The 19,477-nt window shown below is 43.6% G+C and overlaps 1 long non-coding RNA gene and 1 pseudogene across 1 annotated transcript; both read right to left on the reverse strand.

Moving 5' to 3' along the window:
* Positions 1–9,377: 9,377 nt before the first annotated feature.
* On the reverse strand, positions 9,378–14,415 carry LOC130200876 (WD repeat-containing protein on Y chromosome-like; annotated as a pseudogene).
* Positions 14,416–16,036: 1,621 nt separating this feature from the next.
* On the reverse strand, positions 16,037–16,838 carry LOC130200661 (uncharacterized). Its single transcript, XR_008833055.1, has 2 exons — positions 16,543–16,838; positions 16,037–16,434 (listed from the first exon to the last, which is right to left on the reverse strand). It is a non-coding gene; the product is annotated as an uncharacterized LOC130200661 (long non-coding RNA).
* Positions 16,839–19,477: the final 2,639 nt, after the last annotated feature.

The raw sequence follows: 19,477 nt of genomic DNA on the forward strand, positions 1-19,477 counted from the left end.
ATCAGGTCTCCAACCGTGATCGCGACCTGCCAGATCGCGGCGGCGTGGTAGTCGGTAGATCGCATGACATTAAAAGATTGGCCGCTTCTGACATATTCTCTAGAAACCGTCTTTGTTCTTTATTAAACTAACGTCTGTTGTTGATCGTATCTCCACAGCAGCATGTTATTTCATCTCTTCGCGTTGCGTTAACACTTATCGATCTCGATCCTGGCGGCATACAGAGCTCCACGTGCGCGGGTTTCGACCGAGCTTAAAAAAAAGTCACTTGTCAATCTGTCCACCTTTGATTGTATCATGGAGCAGGTTGTGGTTGACAAACAGAAAAAATGCTTACTGTTTAACCCTCCTGTTACCTTTACATTTACTAACATGTTTACCCTCGGGGTCAATTTGTTGTATTAACAATTCAAACCTCGAAAAATTATGAATTAATATTGCTTCCAAGTTTAAGTGTGAGTACTTTATGTTTGTTTTGTTGACTACCTAAATAGCCCTTTAAATAAATAAAAGTTGATATTTCTGATATGTTTGACAGTGAAAAACAGCCTGGGGTCAAGTTGACCCCCAAGAACACCGACATTAAACATTGAATGGGGTCAAATTGACCCAGGTAACAGGAGGATTAAACATTCTGTTTAGGATGAAGATGTATTAATGTTCCATATGGAAGAAAAACTGCTAAATAACTGTGAGTTGCACCATTGTATAGAAGAATGTATAAATGTATATATCCGTCTTTGTCATAAATCTCTATGTTCTCACAAAATATACAGGAATATCGGTAATATGTGATTAATCATGATTAATCCACAAAACCTGTGATTAATCCGATTAAAATTTTAATCGTTTCACAGCCCTAATATATATGTGTGTGTATATGTGGGCGACTATGGGTGAGTGGGTAGCAGGTCCGTCTTTCATTCAAGTTGGAGGTTCAATCCCACCTAATCGATGTGTCCTTGAGCAAACCTTAACCTGAGTTGCTCCTGGCTGCGTCTACAGTGAATGAATGTAACAATGTTGTAAGTAAACTTTGGATTAAAGCGTCAGCCAAATCTTAATGTAATTCAATTCAGTTCATTGTATAGCCCAATTTCTGAAATTACAAATTTGTCTCGGAGAATAGTGCTTTAATGTACACATAGACATCCCTGCCCAAACCTCACATCGGATCAGGAAAAACTCCCAAATAACCCTTCAGGGGAAAAAAAGGAAGAAAACTTCAGAGAGCAACAGAGGAGGATCCCTCTCCAGAATGGACAGATGAACAATAGATGTCATGTGACCAGGACAGATTTAAGTTAAAAGCCATTCAACTAGAAAGAGATCTCATTTAGTAAATGGGTATTCAATACAGTAAAGTCCTTAGTATGCTTCTGACATGTTTTTATTCTGTCCGTTTTAACATTGTTCTCCCTTATTTTATTTGCGTTGTCTGTAGATTGTATTTGTAATCTTATGTTTTTAGGTTTGTTCCTAACATCAGCATCATTGGGACTACAGATGAAAAATAGCCTCTTGGCTAACTCACATTTACTGAAATGTTTGATTAATGTGCACTGTCCCTTATTAAATAAACACAGTTAAAAAAATAAACACAGGGGGAGTAAATAGTTGCATTTGTCAGGGACTATTTCCAGCTGCGGATTGAGACACATTGGGTTCAGTGCAGTTGCTGGTATGAGCCACTGGGTGGCGCCACGCGTCCTGTTGGGATGGAGTTTGGACCGTGTCTTTACTTTGTGGTTACACAATGTTGCAACAGTTTGGTTTTCTATTGCGGGATCTATTTGGGAAAAAACATCTCATTCAAACTCTTTGGGAACATTTATATTTATGGTTATTTTAAAACCAATTTAATGACTGAGGTGGGAAACAAGTTTCAGTATTTAATGAGTACCTTAAATAAGCAGCTGCAGAGATAAGAGGAGTTTTTGTTTATTCTGTCCATAGAAATTGAAGGCCACCTAATGACATCATCTTTTGGAACACACACATATATACACACACATAGAGTGTATGTATGTGTGTGTATGATACACACACATACATACATTTAAACATACACGCACCCACACACACATACATATAAACATATATACACACACAACTATGTTGTGCTGAAAGGCAGCTTACTATTGACTTACTATTTAACGCAACAGTATTATAGAAGCAATAAGGTGCGAGAGGCAGGACTTTGTTGTCATTAATGTCCGCTTCAAGGGTGTTGCTTTTGGTCAATCTCAACTGGATATGATTGATCAGACTTTATTAGAAATTGTAGCATTTTTAAAACATTTTATTGTATGGATCATTAGTCTGTTTTTAGTCATTTGTATTAGCCTAGCAACACCCTTGAAGCGGACATTATTGACGACAACGTACTGCCTCTCGCACCTTATTGCTTCATGCGCATCTAAAATGCCGTACCTGTATTATTATCCGTAGCCTGAAGCGTGAGCTCGGGTTTAATTAGGATCATGTGTTGTGTATTATTATTAGTGACCTGGAATATAAGGCGGTCTGGTTCAGTGGCGTGAATGTGGCGGCCGCTTCTCTGTGGATCGACGCCGACGGGCCGGACTAGAACCCTGGAGACTGCCCTCTGGCCAGCAGCTCACGGACTCTGGTGAAGGAGCGCGGGGTTCAGGGGACGCGGCGCCTCGCCACGTTTTCGCCTGTCTGGAACTCTGTGTCGGAGGAAAAATGTGTTTAGAAGTTCTCCCATGTTTATGGGGGTTGATCTAATCCTGTGGGGTCACGTGAAAAGGTCACGAGCCGTTGACTTCAGGTTATGGTCCTCGACAGGCCAAACTCAGATGGTCCCTCGGTAGAGCAGAATAAACGGAGCCTTCGGGTGTCTCAACTTCCTCGGATAGGAAACACACGGACTTTGGGAAAGTGGATTGTCTGAGACGTATAACGGTTGCAGTCTTGCACGGAGGAGGCAGCAGTTATTCCTGACGGTCTTGAGAGGAGGCTCAGGGATTCTGCTCCATTCAGCTGAATGTTTTCATGACTTGTTTGTATTTAGCGCTTGGTTGATGACTTGTAAACTTGTTACTATAATAAAGTGTTATGGTCAACCATGCTTAAACTACTTTCGATTTCTCACAAGGTAAAGGAACACTTATTTCCACCACACTCTGCAGTCATTTACTTTTGTTTTGGGGACTTGAAACACTTCGAGACCTCCACGTTCATCCTGGAGTCGGCGTAAACCGACATGTTCGATCTGCTTTTACGACAAGTCTCGTGAATACTTGGAACCGAATCTAATCAGTGGGATACACTGGAGTAACAATGTAAGTTCAATATGTGTGATTAACTAGCTGTAGTCTGTCTGTAAGAAATGAAAACTGTAGCATTGTTGTTATTTGTATTCTAGTTACACAGTCGAGCAGATTAACTGTCAATTAAGAACCCAAAACATCCACAACATCCTACCTCTTCCTTCTGGTCAGGGTCATCAGCGTCTGCAAATATATGACAGGATGAGAATATTAAAATGGTTCACGCTTAATAACGCCAATAACACCCTGAAGTATTCAGTACAATATTATACACTTTTACAAACAACGTTCTACAAACCTCACTATACAGCCACCTGGCTGTCTCTCTCTCACCTGTGCATTCAGAGCTGCCACCAGTGGATGAAACGCATGCTGCATCCTCCTGGAAGCACAAGGCACATTCAGTCCAAATGCAACATCCCACATGTCACAGGACTCTGGATTTCACGGTCGCGGTTGAATTTGATGGAATTAAAATGACGACATGAATCGTTTATGCATCGCCTGAGCTGCTATTATCCCATTTGGACCGAGACTCAAATGTTGTGGTCTTATAAGCTGCATTATAGGAACACGATCTATGTCTGGTCTCAAAGTACGAGGCTAAATATTCTACCACACTACCCACGGCCATCTGAATTACAATATCTGCTTGCATGTAACAGATACTCCATGTTAGAAGTTGACTGTGATTCAGTAATACTAAAACTAATCTGATCTCAATGCAACCGTAACAATATGATGTAATAACCTGTGTGAGTCCAACGTCGTTATTTCTAGACATTCCGTGGTAAAAGCAAAAGGTAAATGTTGGAGCTATTAATTTTGACATTTGTAATATTGATTATTCATTGCTTATTTAGGTTATATTTTTATATGTTAGAATAGTTTTTTCTTATGATAATTGTTGTTTAGTTCATTGTGATTGTTGTTTAAATGTATTTAGTTTTAGGTTCACTGATTGGGTAACACTGGGCACCTGTGGTTATATGTAGATGTGGGTAGGCACAGGACCAGCATGCACCAGGGTGGCCGATGGTTTTTTACCAGCAGAGAGGAAGTGTCAGCATTTTGTTTGTTTAGTAAATAAATGATCAGATTCATAACATACGGAAATGGACATTACTTTCTTTTTGGCTGCGCTAAGTCAAGTAAACCCACGGCCAGTGGCAATTTGATTTATAGTTTCATTTGATTTCTAAAGACAAATGGCCACTACTGTAAGTCTAACGTGAAACTATTCTTGTAATTGAATTATCACAATTGTGTCGACGGAAGTATTTGCAGTTTAAAGTGAAATCTGACATGACATTTATGTATAAACACCAGAAACCTGTAATCACACACATGCCTGATGAGTCATTACCACAGACATACATGTTATAACTGACCCAGCTGTGGTGAGGTTAGACGGCCAATACAGGGAGCATGCAAGGGGAATGAGTTTTGGGGTGACGATCACTTTTTGCCACTACAAGGTCATATTGTAGGAAGTCGGTGGAACGCTTTGATTTCACAATTATAATAAAATACATTTCGTCGCAAGCATCAAGTCTATGCAGGACAGGAAGGGCTCATACTGTACACGGGGCTCTACTGTAGTTATAGCATAGTTCTCTCTGTGTTAATCATGCTCTCTATATAATATATATTCTCTATATATAGGGAATATATGTAATATAGAGAATATATTATCTATATTCTCTATATATAGGAAATATATTATCTATATTATATATATTCTCTATATATATGGAATATATGTAATATAGAGAATATATTATCTATATATAGGGAATATATGTAATATAGAGAATATATTATCTATATTCTCTATATATAGGAAATATATTATCTATATTCTCTATATATAGGGAATATATGTAATATATTATCTATATTCTCTATATATAGGCAATATATGTAATAGAGAATATATTATCTATATTATATATATTCTCTATATATAGGCAATATATGTAATATAGGAAATATATTATATATATTCTCTATATATAGGGAATATATGTAATATAGAGAATATATTATCTATATATAGGCAATATATGTAATATAGGAAATATATTATCTATATTATATATATTCTCTATATCTAGGGAATATATGTAATATAGAGAATATATTATCTATATTATATCACTGATTCTTGAGATAAGGGACAATACATGTCCTCCACTGAAATGCAAAGCTTGGCTTAAAAATCCAGATATAAATTAATTGAAATAGACTTTAAAAGCTCAACATGAAAGACTTAACTACCACAATGTACTTAGCTTTGTCTATATTTACATATTTTCGTAGCAATTTGCATTGCTCTAGAAGGTACAAAATTAACATGTCCTCTGCAAGAGGTCACAGGTTCTAATTGCAAAGAAAAGTCCATAAAATTTAATAAATACATAAATATCAATATGAAATGGATTGCATGGCTTTATAAAATGTAACCGAATACATAAAGCAAAATACCCTCTTCCGCTACGTAGCCAAGATGGCGGCCGTTAAGGGCAGTAGTGTCCATCGTGTTACGCTGCATGTTTTGCCCGTTTGCAGTGCGCCATCCGGGTACTTTCAGTGCACTGAATTCTGCTGGTTTTGTCAGTGTGGCAGTGTTGCCAGGTCATGGTTTTCCGGAATTGGGCTACTTTTGAAGTGTTGCCTGGTTGAATTTTTGTCCGCTGGTTTAGACCTATTTTGCATGCAAATTACATGAATATATTTAAATAAAAATCCATATTTAAAATGAAATAATTTATTTATACCCAAATCCTACCAAACTGACTCCAGATCACGCACGCCGACACATCCGCGCACACAGTTGAGCACACTCTCACTAGCAGTCAGTGCTCGAAGTGCTCAAGTGTCCGGTAGTAGACACAGCCATGGTCTCGGAAGTTTAACATTTATAAACTGATGTATTAGTAGCTAACCGTAGTTCGATAACAGAAGGCTGGTCTCAGGTCGGTTTCACTTGACTTTGGAAGTAATGAGATAACAGACGGCTGGTCTCAGGTCGGTTTCCCTTGACTTTGCAGCGTGAGCCGTTAGCTGCTCGCCTCCTGCGCGCTGCCGTTAGCTCGTTTCCGCTCCAGCGCTGCGCAGAAGCAGAAGCAGCACACGGACACGCGGTATGAACAGTCACCGTGAACAGTCACCGTTAGGAACGAGAACAAGCATCGAACTCACGGTTTCCATGGAGGTCCTTCAGGCCTTCCGTCGAGCTGCTCCGTGATCCGACACGATGCCGAGGGCAGAGCACGCGCTGAGGAGGGGCGGGCCAGGGCCGCGCGCAGGAAGGGACATTTAAGAGCTTTACACAGAACAAGGCGCAGACGGCCCTCATGCATCTTCATCTGGTCATGGTCACATGATATATATATATATATATATATATATAAAGGATATATATTAGGCTGTCAATCGATTAAAAATTAACCAATTAATCGCACATTAATTAATTAATCGCGATTAATCGATTAATCGCAATTACAAGTTAAAAGTTAAAAGTTCATTCTTTTAAAGACAAAACTTCACACAGAGCTGTGTTTTCAAAGAGGCTCCTACATAACAGTGCCAGCGAGGTATTTAATATCGTGATGATAGATTGTTTCTTCAGTGAAACATCAGATTAGTAAAAAAAAAAGTATATTGAGACCCCATTGGTCCTGTCATCTTTAACATTGAACACAGCAGAACCAGTGGCCTTGGTAACTGACTGACATTCAAATATGTCACGTTAACCTCTGGAGGCTGGGCATTTTATACATTTTACAAAACAAAACAAAATTCACTGCTTAATTTGTTTGCCTTGGTCATTTTGACCAATCAATATTACACCTCCTGCCGCCTTCGGGTTAATTTGACCCCATTCAATGTTTAATGTCGGTGTTCTTCGGTAGTCAACAAACAAACATAAAGTGCCTCACACTTAAACTTGGAAAACAATATTAATTCTAATAATTTTCTGGAGGTTTTAATTGCTAAAATTGAACCCAAAGGGTAAAATATGTTAGTAAATATAAAGGTAACAGGAGGGTGAACATTGAATCGGGTCAAAATGACCCAAAGGCGGGGAGGGTTAATATTTAATCGGTCAAAATGACCAAGGCAACACAAGGGTTAAAAGTGTTTCTTCTTTTAAACACAAACTTCACACAGAGCTGTGTTTTCAAAGAGGCTCCTACATATAAAGTGCCAGCGAGGTATTTAATATCGTGGATGACTCACGGTGTACAATCCGGGTAGTATAATTCAAAGTTATGAGGTTGTGGTCTGACAGAAGGATTCTGTAGGAAGACAAATCACTCAATGTCAACGCCATAAGTAAGAACAAGATCAATGATGTAGGCCAAAGCTGTGCCCAGTGGGTTTCTGGACTCTCTGACAGAGAAGCCAATCGGAGTCAAAACAATGAGATGAATGCAGCACCCTAAGGCAATCATTATCAACATCCACATGGATATTAAAATCTCCTACAACAATGCTTTATCAGTTGAACCAAACTTGATATAAATTCTGAGAATTCCAGATATAAACTCCTGAATATGGACCTGGTGGCGGTACAGAGATCACAAATAAGAATTGGCTTTTGTAGTGTTTTTCCAGGTTGGATCGCGAAAAGACAAAGAACAAAGGCTTTCAAATGAGGACAGTGAGTATAATTTAGGTTTTAGGGATTGTCATTAGCCGACAAAGGTCAAAGATGGCTGCTACTCCACCTCCTCGGCGATTGCCTTTCGAGGAGATGTGGTAATTAATATGACTTAGGAGGAGTCTAGGATTCATTTAGGCAGGACTTGTATTCTTCATAAGCTCCAGCCAGGTTTCAGTAAAACCGGCCTCCTCCTGGTCGGCTCTCCTCTGGTCGGCCTCCAACTGGTTGTTTCCTGGTGACCTCCCTCCTGGTCAGCCTCCTCTGGGTAAGCGATACGACCCCTCCCAACTAATTGGCCTCCTCTCTGAGTGAGCCTCCTCTTGGTGGCCTCCTCCTGAAATCGACCTCTCCATCTGGTGGGCCTCCAGCTGGTCGACTCACTCCTAAGTGGGCCTCTCTTGGTGACTCCCAATCAGGCCTCCAACTGGTCGGCCTCCTCCTGGGTCGGCCTCTCCTCACCTTCAGTGGCCTCTCTGGTACATTGAGTCGTGACCTCCTCCTGGTGCGGCCTCCTCTTAGTCCGACCCTCCTCCTAATCGACCTCAACTGGTGCGGTGACCTCTCCTGAATCGCCTCACTGCTGATGAAGCCTCCTCTTGGTCGGCCTCCTCCTCATTTCTTTGGTAGAAACTCCTCTTGATAAGCCTCCTCCTGGTGGCATCTCTTGAATGAAGCCTCCAGCTTTGAGTGACCTCACACCTAATCGGCCTCTCTTCATTCGGCCCAGCCTCACTCTTGGTCGGCCTCCTCCTGATAAACATCTCTCCAGCACAGTCGGCCTCCTGGTCGGCCTCCTCCTGGTCAGGCCTCACTCCCCTAATCATTACTCTTGGTGACCCTCCCAACTTCAAGTCACGACCCCTCCTCCTGGTCGGCCTCCTCTCTTGAATTCGGCCTCACACCAATTGACCTCCTCTTAATCAGCCCTCTCCAACTGGTGCGGCCTCCTCCTGGTCGAGCCTCCTCTTGGTCGGCCTCCTCCTGAGCCTCACTGGTGGCCTCTATGATAAACCTCCAACTGGTCGGCCTCCTCTCTCAATCCCGGCCTCCTCTTGGTCGGCCTCTCTCCTCAGTCGGCCTCCTCTTGAGTCGGCCTCCTCTTGAGTGACCTCAACTGAGTCGGCCTCCTCCTTGGTCGGCCTCCCAACTTAATCTCGGCCTCCTCACTGAACCGGCCTCCTCTTTAAGTCGACACTCCTCCTGTCTGACCTCCTCTTGGTGGCCTCAACGTGAGCCTCTCCTAATTGACCTCCTCTTGAGTAGCCCTCCTCCTACAGTCGGCCTCCTCCTGAAATCAAGCCTCCTCTTGAGTTGGCCTCCTCGTCGGTATCTCCTGGTCACGCCTCCTCCTGAGTGACTCCTCCTTGGTGACCTCCAACAGCACAATCGGCCTCCTCACTGGTGCGAGCTCACTCCTCGAAATCGGCCTCACTCCTGGTTGGCTTCCTCCTGGTCGGCCCCGCCTGGTGGCCTCCCTCACATATGTCTTTTCGGCCGACCCCAACTCCCTCTGTCACGTTGGCAGGCACCACATTTCGGGACAGAGGGTGGAGCCCGACCCGTTCCGCCACGGCCGGACAGGAGCTGGTTGATCGGCTGGGGCTGACGGGGAAGGGGGGGCTGGATCGGCTGACAGGATGGGGAAGTGGAGCCGGGCGGACAGGGGAGCTAGGGGTCGGCTGCAGGGTGCCCGGCCAGGAGAAAGGGGGGCTGGATCCGGCCCAGGAGATGGGAAAGTGGAGCGGCCGTTCCGCCGACTGAGGGAACTGGGGTCGGCTGGGGGTGCTGGCGTGGACTAAAAGGGAAGTGGAGCCGGCCCCGTTGCGCCACGGCAGGACGAGAGGAGCTGGGGTCGGCACTGGGGTGCCTGACGGAGAAGGGGGGCTGGATCCGCGGCGGGAGATGGGGAAGTGGGCCGGCAGTTCATGACCTCAGGGGGAACCCTGGGGTATTTCTGGGGTGCCGAAGGAAGGGAAGGGGCTGGATCGGCGGCGGGACGAGAAGTGGAGCCGGCCGTTCGCGCCCGGCGGGACAGGTGGGAGCTGGGGTCGGCTGGTGCCCGGCCAGGGGAAAGGGGGGCTGGATCGGTGACGGGAGATGGGGAAAGTGGAGCTGCGGCCGTTCCGCTGACCCATTGAGAACAGGGTCGGCGGGGGTGGCTGGATCAATGTGACGGGACAGGGAAGTGGAGCAGCCTTTGCGCCCGACGGGACAGGGAGCTGGGAGTCGGCACTGGGTGCCCCGAAGAAAGAGAGGGCTGGATGCCGCGACAGGACAAGGGAAAGTGGAGCCGGCCGTGTTTTCAGGTCAGCGCGCCACCTCTGAGGGAGCAGAAGCTTTGGCTTGAGCTGGGTCTGTTGATCTCTGCTGCGGCCATATTTCGACCTAGTCTGATTTTAACGAAGACTCTCTCTGAGATGGGAAATGGACAGGCTTTGAATGGGTGTCCAGCCCTCTTCTTGACTGCATCAAACAGAATTGCTGCATGTCCAGTGAGCTTTTGTAGCATTAGTGCAGTCAAGGTTAGTAAACTTTGTGATCGAGGTTGTTCCTGTTCAATTCTGTCTCACAGTTTACACCTTGACATGTTTAGCAGCACACTGATGATCTCTGTAACTTTCAGGGTGCTTGGTGGGCGTGGTGTAAAGGGGCAGCTGTCTTTTATTGTCTGCCTGCTGGTTGAGCTTCACATATATTTAGACCCTGAGTCTGGTTTAATCTCTGATTTGTAGTGAGCTGCACTCTCTCTCTGGATAGAGGGGAAATGGACGGAGGCTTTGAATGGTATCCAGCCCTCTTCTTTACTGCATTGGTGCTGCATGTCCAGTGATCTTTTGTGTAGCATTAGTGCAGTCCAAAGGATTGGTAAACTTTGTGATCGGGTTTTATATCTCTCCCGCAGTTGCAACTTGTTAACGCTTTTTGATCTCTGTGTAGCTTTCAAGTTGTGGTGGACGTGGTGTGAGGACATCTTCTGCCTGCTGATTCTTGAGCACTGCACATACATATTTGGACTGGTGGGTTCATCTCTGATTTGTAGTGAGCTGCACTCTCTCTCTGAGATGAGGAAATGGACGAGCTTTGAATCGTATCCAGCCTCTTCTTTGCATTGGCGAATTGCTGCATGTCAGTGATCTTGTATGCTTGATGAGTACCGGTCAAGGTTGGTAAACTTTACGAGTCGAGGGTTTGTTCCTGTTCAATTCTGTCTCCACGGATTTGCAACTTGTTCATGTTTGGTATTACTTTTGAGTCTTTGTAGCTTTCAGGGTGCTTGGTGGGCGTGGTGTAGGGACATTGTCTTTTATTGTGTGTCTGCCTGCACAGTTCTGAGCACTGCATATGGCCCAGACCCTAGTCTGGATTTAATGTCTAAGGAGGAGAACTTTGTTTCAGGTCAGCGCCACCTTCAATGGGTTGTCATTTGAAAATAACACATGTATCTGAAACTTTGGCTTGGGAGGCTGCTTGACTTTGCTTTATTGCACCGGCGGAGCCTGGAAAGACCACCGTTGCTTTTTCAGAGGATTGGATATTAACATGGTTTAGAGACTGCTGTCTTTCTGCCTTTTCTCAAGCTCATCAACAAATAAGATCTCAATCGGGACTTGGGTGGTCTTTGGGCTTTGTAGAACAACTAGCTTTACATTTTTTTGGGGAAGAGGCCGGGTGACTATTTGTGATGCCCTTGGCATGGGTGGAAAGGCTCCAGCAGCTTTTCCAAGGGGATTTCTTTCAAGGTAAACTCTTGTGAGGGGAGGCTTCTGTGTGGCGAGCTGGGTCTGTTGATGCAAGAGCTCATCCCTTTCATCACGGGTTGGATGGGCGCATTTGTGTTGTGTGTATACATTCAGGAGGCTGAATGGCTTTCATTTTTTAGCCATCGCGGCCAAGCTTGGGATGGCCATCAAAGCTTTTAGGGTTCTTAGTGGACATGGTATGAGGGCGCTGTGTTTAATCAGCTTCCTTTTGAGCTGTCTAGCCCTCTTCTCTTCTGCATGAGTAGATTCTTGCTTGTCCAATAATATTTTTAGCATCAATGTATTTGAAGATTGTTGGAATTGTTATTGGTGGTCTGGTCAGTTTCTTTACAGATTCAATGAATATCTGTTCATTTTTTGATATTAGTGATGTTCATTTTCTCTATATTTTCAATGAATTTCTCTTTATTTTTTAAAGAAATTGAATTTACTTCCTCCTCCTGGTCGGCCTCCACCTGGTCGGCCTCCTCCTGGTCGGCCTCCACCTGGTCGGCCTCCACCTGGGTCGGCTTCCTCCCAAAGTCTTTCCCAAAGAGGCCTATGTGGGAGCCTTTGTTTTTCCATAGTTGGAGATGGCTGTCTCCAGCAGTGATTATCTCTTTACCACTGATGTCAAAATTAACACTCACCACCTCTGTATCATGACATTTCCACGAGCCCAACAGAGGAGGTTGAGCCAATGATGTGTGCCACCCGTGTAACACCTGAAATGGCCCTTTGGTTGTTGCCTTTGTTGAGCAAATGTGTGAATGTCCCACTGACAAATCTTACAGTGCTATCCCAGTGAGCAATATCTTTCATTGATGTCCGTCGTCATTGTGGTAATGAAAGCACCTTCCTTATCCACTGCCCTGAACTTTCCTAACAAACCTCCGTTGGCGTTAACAGACCAGGCACATATGTAGCCATCTGCAGAAGTCAACAGTGGCTATGTACACGTTGAACTCCCTTTCCTTCAGACATAGAATAAGTGGTTTGGCTTTCATCTTAGTGCTGGGTTTTTTCCGAGATCTTCTTTCTTTTCCCCCATTAACCAGACACCCTGTCACACCTTTTTCTTCCGCCTGGCATGTGTATACGTGACTCTTACTTTCATTAATCAAGCATATAACCTCTTTTCTCATCAACATTCCAGATAGCGATATATCCATTGCTGGAGGCAGTAATCAAAGTGTTTTCATGTACATCCATTGAGGAAATGTCCTCTAAATATGGGTGACTCAAAAAGTTGTTGCTCTCACCGTCCATATCCAGGTCATAAATGATCTTGGAGTTCATATCGACACAAACAACCTGTTGTCATAGGTGACAATACCTGTCACCTCCTCTGGTAAGGTAACTGGAAGAACTTCAAGCAATGTTGCGCTGCTAAAATTCCACAATCTCAATTTCCCATCCTGAGAACTTGTGATTAGTCTGCGCTTGGGTCCATCAAATGCAATGAAACTGTGCCCCACATGCTTATCTGGAGTTAGTTTGAACTTTAATTCAAGCTTTCCTGTTAAGATGTCCCATACCTTCACCATACCATCTCGGCAAACAGAGACCATCTGATTGTAAATACTGTGATAGAGAGCACTGCACAAGGGCTTATCATGAGATAGTAATGCATTATGAAAAGCATCTGTCCCTCTTCCTAGACATGTTCCTATGTCAGTGTTGGCTAGGACCAACTCATTGTTGTAATTGTTATAACACAAAGTGGCAATAGGGGTAATGTTCATGTCTTCAACCTGGAAGCTTTCCAAAAGCAGCAAACTTCTCTCAGACCACAAACAAATAGTCTTGTCCTTAGATAAAGTGACAAAATATTCATCTTTTGGATTATACTCAATGTGAGTGATGGGTTTGCCTTGTCCTTTCAATGATTTTTTGCACACCTTAGGCTTAAAAACATACCACTCCCGCAACAAGCCATCTGTACCACCAGTCAACAAACTCTGGTTTAAAGGAGAGTATTCAACACAGGTGAAAAACTCCTTATTTGCAGGGCTCTCAAAGACAGTTTTCGTGAATCTACCTCTGTGTGACTCGGCATGGCAGCAATGACCATTATCTTGGATGTCGACCGCAGATACCCAATGACTCAATTGCTGGAAAGTATTTGATTTCAGTGAAGATGTCCTTGAAGATGTGGGTTTTGAACATTGGAATTGTTTTGAGTTTTTCTTCAACAGGGTTGAAACATAAAGAGTTGGATAATCCTCTTTTGAGATTTTCTCGAACGAGTCTGGGCTAAAGAGGCCATTTGTATTGATATTTTCGAGACAAGCACATACAAATGACCTTGTTCATTTCCAAAGGACAACACTCCTTTAGTGCCATTGGAGCTGTAGTTTATGGCACAAACTGCGTTGAAGTCCTCCACGATTAAAGCGTGCTTGATTTCAAACAGCTGGCAATTCATGGAAAGAATAGAATAACACTTACCTTCAGAAGAGGCGACAGCCACCTGTTTGAGTTCTTTGATGTCGCCATGCCATTTACTTTCATTTTCTTATGCGATAATTTAATTGACTTTGTTTTTGTTCAAGAAAATCTCCAATCGATTCTCAAATGTGTCAGACCAGTAGGAAAAGACACCGTCTGTGGTGATGGAAATGTATTGACCTTCCTGGTAAGTCCTGAGTTCTTCTTTTTGAGCAGATATATCTTTGATTTCATCTTGAAAAGGCAGGAATATCATTTTAACAATGTTTCTGTAGTGATTTGATGGTTTCACTTTAACAACTGGAGAAAACACATGCTTAAGACCACTGCTTTTAGCCTTATTGATATTCATAAAAGTTAAGAACTCTTTAAAGTCCACAGTTCCATCACAATTTGTGTCAATCATGTAGAACAAGGCTTTCATATCTTTACCATAGAAAAAGTCCTTCATCCCCTCCTGAAATTCCTCAATGTCCAGTCCTCCACCTGAATCAACATCAACTTGGTGAAATAGTTCCTCAATCTCCGAAATTTTTAATTTATCTTTGTGACAGTTGGAACCCTCTTCAGGCAACATCTGCGCTGTATCTGTGTGTCCTTCCATTACTTCTTCGATATATAACCAATTCGATATAACCAATTGACAAGTTATAGAGCGTTTTAGTTTTGGCGGCAGTGAGACGCAGCCCCTTATATAGGGTTTTGCGAGATCAAAGGAAGAAAAAAACATCAAAGGTAAAAATGACGTCACGTCCGACGTAGTGAGTACACGCCCACCGGTGTTATGCGCTTGCTATTGTGGAATTGTGAAACGTCATCAGCTGCAGCACAAGTACACGTTCCAAGGTCCACCTCTCGCGAGACACGGTCAAAATATAAATTTAAAAAAATGTATCCCATTTCCCCCGGAATACATCAAAGGGGACTTGTGCTACTCTGGCCGGCCGATATCCCAGAATGCATTTCGCAACAGCAAAAGGAAACCATAGCTGAGGAGAAAATACACAACGGAAAGTTGACTTTTTCTAAATACCTTTTGCTCACAAGACCGCAGCACGGCCGCCGAGAGCAGCCTGAAACTTTTTGAAATGCTCCGCTGGCTCTAATGTCTCCGTAGCAGTTAAACATGATATAATAATTGGGTTCTGGAGGATCTAACGAGCACAAAGAGTTTATTATTTATTCACAGATAACGTTAAATCAGTTTGACCGAGGGTTAAGATTCATAACTTTATATTTTAATTGCACTTTTACGTTGAACTACAGCGATGTCTTTCTACTTGTGTAATATAACTATATATCTATACAAATGTGTGTATATATATAAACTATATATTTCTAAACACAATATATATAAACTATATTTATAAACACAATATATAATATCTGTATATATAAACTATATATTTATAAACACAATATATATAATAATATTTCTATACGTTATTATTTTGTACACTATAGCTATATATACACACAAACATACACTTCAAAATAAAATATTAATAATTAAAGGATAATGAAAAAGCAGGATTGTCATATTTTGTTTGACTATAATAAATAATTTACAATGAATAATAGGAGTAAACTCATGAGCAAGAACAGCTAAGGTGGTGACCTCAAGTCAGCTGCTGTTCCCTCCCGTCCTGGTGAGTCTGGAATCACAGGTCCAAACTACAAAAGTACACAAGTCTGTACTTGTTATTGATAAACAGACAATCTCCCACCAGCATCCATTAGAAAGGAATCGGATACTTATTCCATCGGCTCGGTCCGTGTCATCCCAGTTAGACTATCCGTTCTTAAATTACTCATTTAATGCGAGCTAGGATTTACAACCGTTTGTGATGGGAACTACAAATCGGAAGAACATTCAGTCGAAATACAAAACGGTATGTTTGTTTTATAACAGCAAAGAAAGAAAAATAGACTGCAGATACTTCTGAAACCACACATTAAAAATGGCAGACATAATTGTGCAAATAGCATCTGGAAACGAGGTCAATCGGGTTCACGAGGAAGAGGAAAAAATACACATTTCACATAATTTATTTCCGCTTTCTGGATCGTGGTCAAGGCCTCCGACTAACTCTTCACACGCGCCGTGGTACTGGTGGAACGTGGTTATGCAACTCTGTAACACGTCATGCTGGTCACATGACATCTACTCCTCTGTCCGTCCTGGAGAGGGATCCTCCTGTTGCTCTCCTGAAGGCGTCTTCCCTTTTGTCCCCTGAAAGGGTTCTTTCGGGAGGGGGGTTGAGTTTTTCCTCATCTCATGTGAAGTCAAAGGTCAAGGATGTCGTGTGTGCAGATTGTAAATTCGTAATTTGTGATTTAGGGCTATATATTAAAAAAATGTAATTGCATTCACACAACGCACCTGTAGGAGTCGATGCGCTCATTCGCAATTTGGGTCCCGATGCCGCCTCGTGAAGCACGGTGCCCACACCTCCGGAAAGTCCGGGAATTATGGGTAAGAGCTTAAAGTTGTGCTACACGGACATGATGAGTAATCAGCACAGAAACAAAGCTTTTGGAAACGGAGCGGAGGAATAGTTTGTGAACACACGGCGTCTCCGTTGTGACGTCGCATCCGAGACAGCCAACATCTTCACGGATGAATCGGTACTGACGAGGCGACAACGTTCAAAGAGACAAACTCTTCTTTGGTCCGTGGGTCGGAAACGACACCAGACTTTGGAGGGAGGCGTCGGAGCCGTGTTTCGTTCTCAACTCGGGCGCTGCCTCGATCTTCTCTTTGCTTGGAAGACCTGCGAAGAGACTCGACACGAGTGTTACCACAGGAAATAGTAAAGGAGGGTCCGTTTTCGAGCTTCTCACAACACCTCCAAACACGGACGTTTTGGGGTATACACTCGTCTCAATTAAGTTCTGAATTGAAAATGGATTTGCTTTCCATCACCCAGCCTGTGTTCCTCTGCGAGGTGCTGCCGGTCGTCCTGGTGGAACAACTTCCTGCATCAAATGACCGATGACCGTCGTGGCTCTGGGGAAAGGGAAAAGAGGAGGACGCAGGAGGGAGTGCAGGTGCTCTGGCCTTCTCCGTCTCTTGACGCCTTACAAAATAAATTAAATAAAACGCCGACGGTGAAGGCGGGCAGCTGAATGAACGAGCCTCCGCGTGTGACGTATGCAGAATACGTACATCACGTGTCATTTAGCAGACGCTTCTATCCAAAGCGACTTACAATAAGTGCATCAACCTAGAGTACAAACTAAGAACAACAAGAATACAGAAAGTAACATTTCCTCAACATAGTCAAACTACAAAGTACCATAATAAGAGCCATTTAAGTGCCACTGAAGTGCTAATCTGTGTTTTAATCCAGACAGTCGGAAAAGATGTGTTTTTAGTTTCCGGCGGAAGCTGTAGAGACTTCCTGCCGTCCTGATGTCAGCGGGGAGCTCGTTCCACCAATCAGGAGCCAGGACAGCTATAAGGTCTGGATGTAGTGATTAGCTCGAAGTGCAGGAGTCACAAGTCGATTGGCTGTTGCCGAGCGGAGCGAACGTGCCGGGGTGTACGGTGTGACCGCATCCCGGATGTAGACGGGGCCCGATCCGTTCAGAGCACGGTACCAAGAACCAATGTTTTGAAGCGGATGCGGCCGGCCACCGGTAACCATGAAGAGAGCGGAGGAGCGGATGTACGACTCGCTATACTTGTAGAATTGAATTACGTTCCAAAAAGGGAGAAGAGATTTTCGCGCGGTGCCGTCGAGCAGAGAAACGACGGCAGAGACGGATGAGGATCATATCCGCCGATGATCGAGTCGACGGAACTCGGCCGTTCCGTTCTCAGCGGTAACAAATCCACGGCTGCGCGTGCAGCAGGAGGCGGTTCTAATGGAAGGAAACACACGGTGGCTCTACAAAAGCTGAACGCTCCGTCGACGGCGCGGCGGGCGGCGAACTCGGGGGCCTCGACGGCGAGGTCTCTGGAAGGCTGGCGGGGCCCGCGGGCGAGGCGGCGGCACGCCGGCACCGGGCGCCGTGGACGGCTTCCTCCTCCGCCAGCCGGCTGGCCGCCGGCCGACTCTCCACGTCCCCGGTGCGCCGCAGGGACGGTACCTGCAAGTGTCTGTGGGCACAAAAACAACCGAGTGTGGGATATTTATAAATGTAACATCATATTTTATTTTAGAAAAATCAATCAATTAAAATGCCGCTCAGATTTCTTGAAGGAAATATATCAGGGCCGCTCACACAGGAAGTGTGCATCCGTTATCTTGTCGCCATTTAGGGTCCGTTAGAGCGGACGTCTGTTCACAAAGGAACACTGCAGTGACTTTGTTGTCCTCTTGGTAAACAAATCCCATGTCAATAATGCGTTTATACTCTTCCTATTCCCCGCCTCAATCGGCCCCAAGCTCATTCTAAAACAAAGACGGAAACCTTTAACAATGGGTCACAAATGTTTCATACTTTTATTTTTAAAGACTATAGAATGTTCTTTGACTTCTTTTGGGGCACTGCGGTTTCAATATAATATTGATTGTGGCGAGCAGTGTCACTGTGCTTTGTTTACGAGAAATACATTTGAATTAGAAATAGCTATAATCTTCAGGTTTACTCCAAATATTCCTTTTGGCTGGATGTGGTTCTTTGTTTCGTCCTGTTTTTTTAAATTTCACCCCGCTGACCGGTCCGTAAACATAAGAGATTTATTTATTTTTATTCCTCGTCTGATTGTCCGTATAGTTGGTTGTTTTGCAATTTTTTATTTATTCGGTTTTGATTGTCTGGTGTAACTTGTAAAAACTTAAAATAAAATGATTGAAAGAAAGAGATCTCATTTAGTAAATGGGTATTCAATACAGTAAAGTCCTTAGTATGCTTCTGACATGTTTTTATTCTGTCCGTTTTAACATTGTTCTCCTTATTTTATTTGCGTTGTCTGTAGATTGTATTTGTAATCTTATGTTTTAGGTTTGTTCCTAACATCAGCATCATTGGGACTACAGATGAAAAATAGCCTCTTGGCTAACTCACATTTACTGAAATGTTTGATTAATGTGCACTGTCCCTTATTAAATAAACACAGTTAAAAAATAAACACAGGGGAGTAAATAGTTGCATTTGTCAGGGACTATTTCCAGCTGCGGATTGAGACACATTGGGTTCAGTGCAGTTGCTGGTATGAGCCACTGGGTGGCGCCACGCGTCCTGCTGGGATGGAGTTTGGACCGTGTCTTTACTTTGTGGTTACACAATGTTGCAACAGTTTGGTTTTCTATTGCGGGATCTATTTGGGGAAAAACATCTCATTCAAACTCTTTGGGAACATTTATATT

Source organism: Pseudoliparis swirei, chromosome 10, assembly GCF_029220125.1.
Source record: "Pseudoliparis swirei isolate HS2019 ecotype Mariana Trench chromosome 10, NWPU_hadal_v1, whole genome shotgun sequence".
In the NCBI taxonomy this organism is placed as follows: domain Eukaryota; kingdom Metazoa; phylum Chordata; class Actinopteri; order Perciformes; family Liparidae; genus Pseudoliparis; species Pseudoliparis swirei.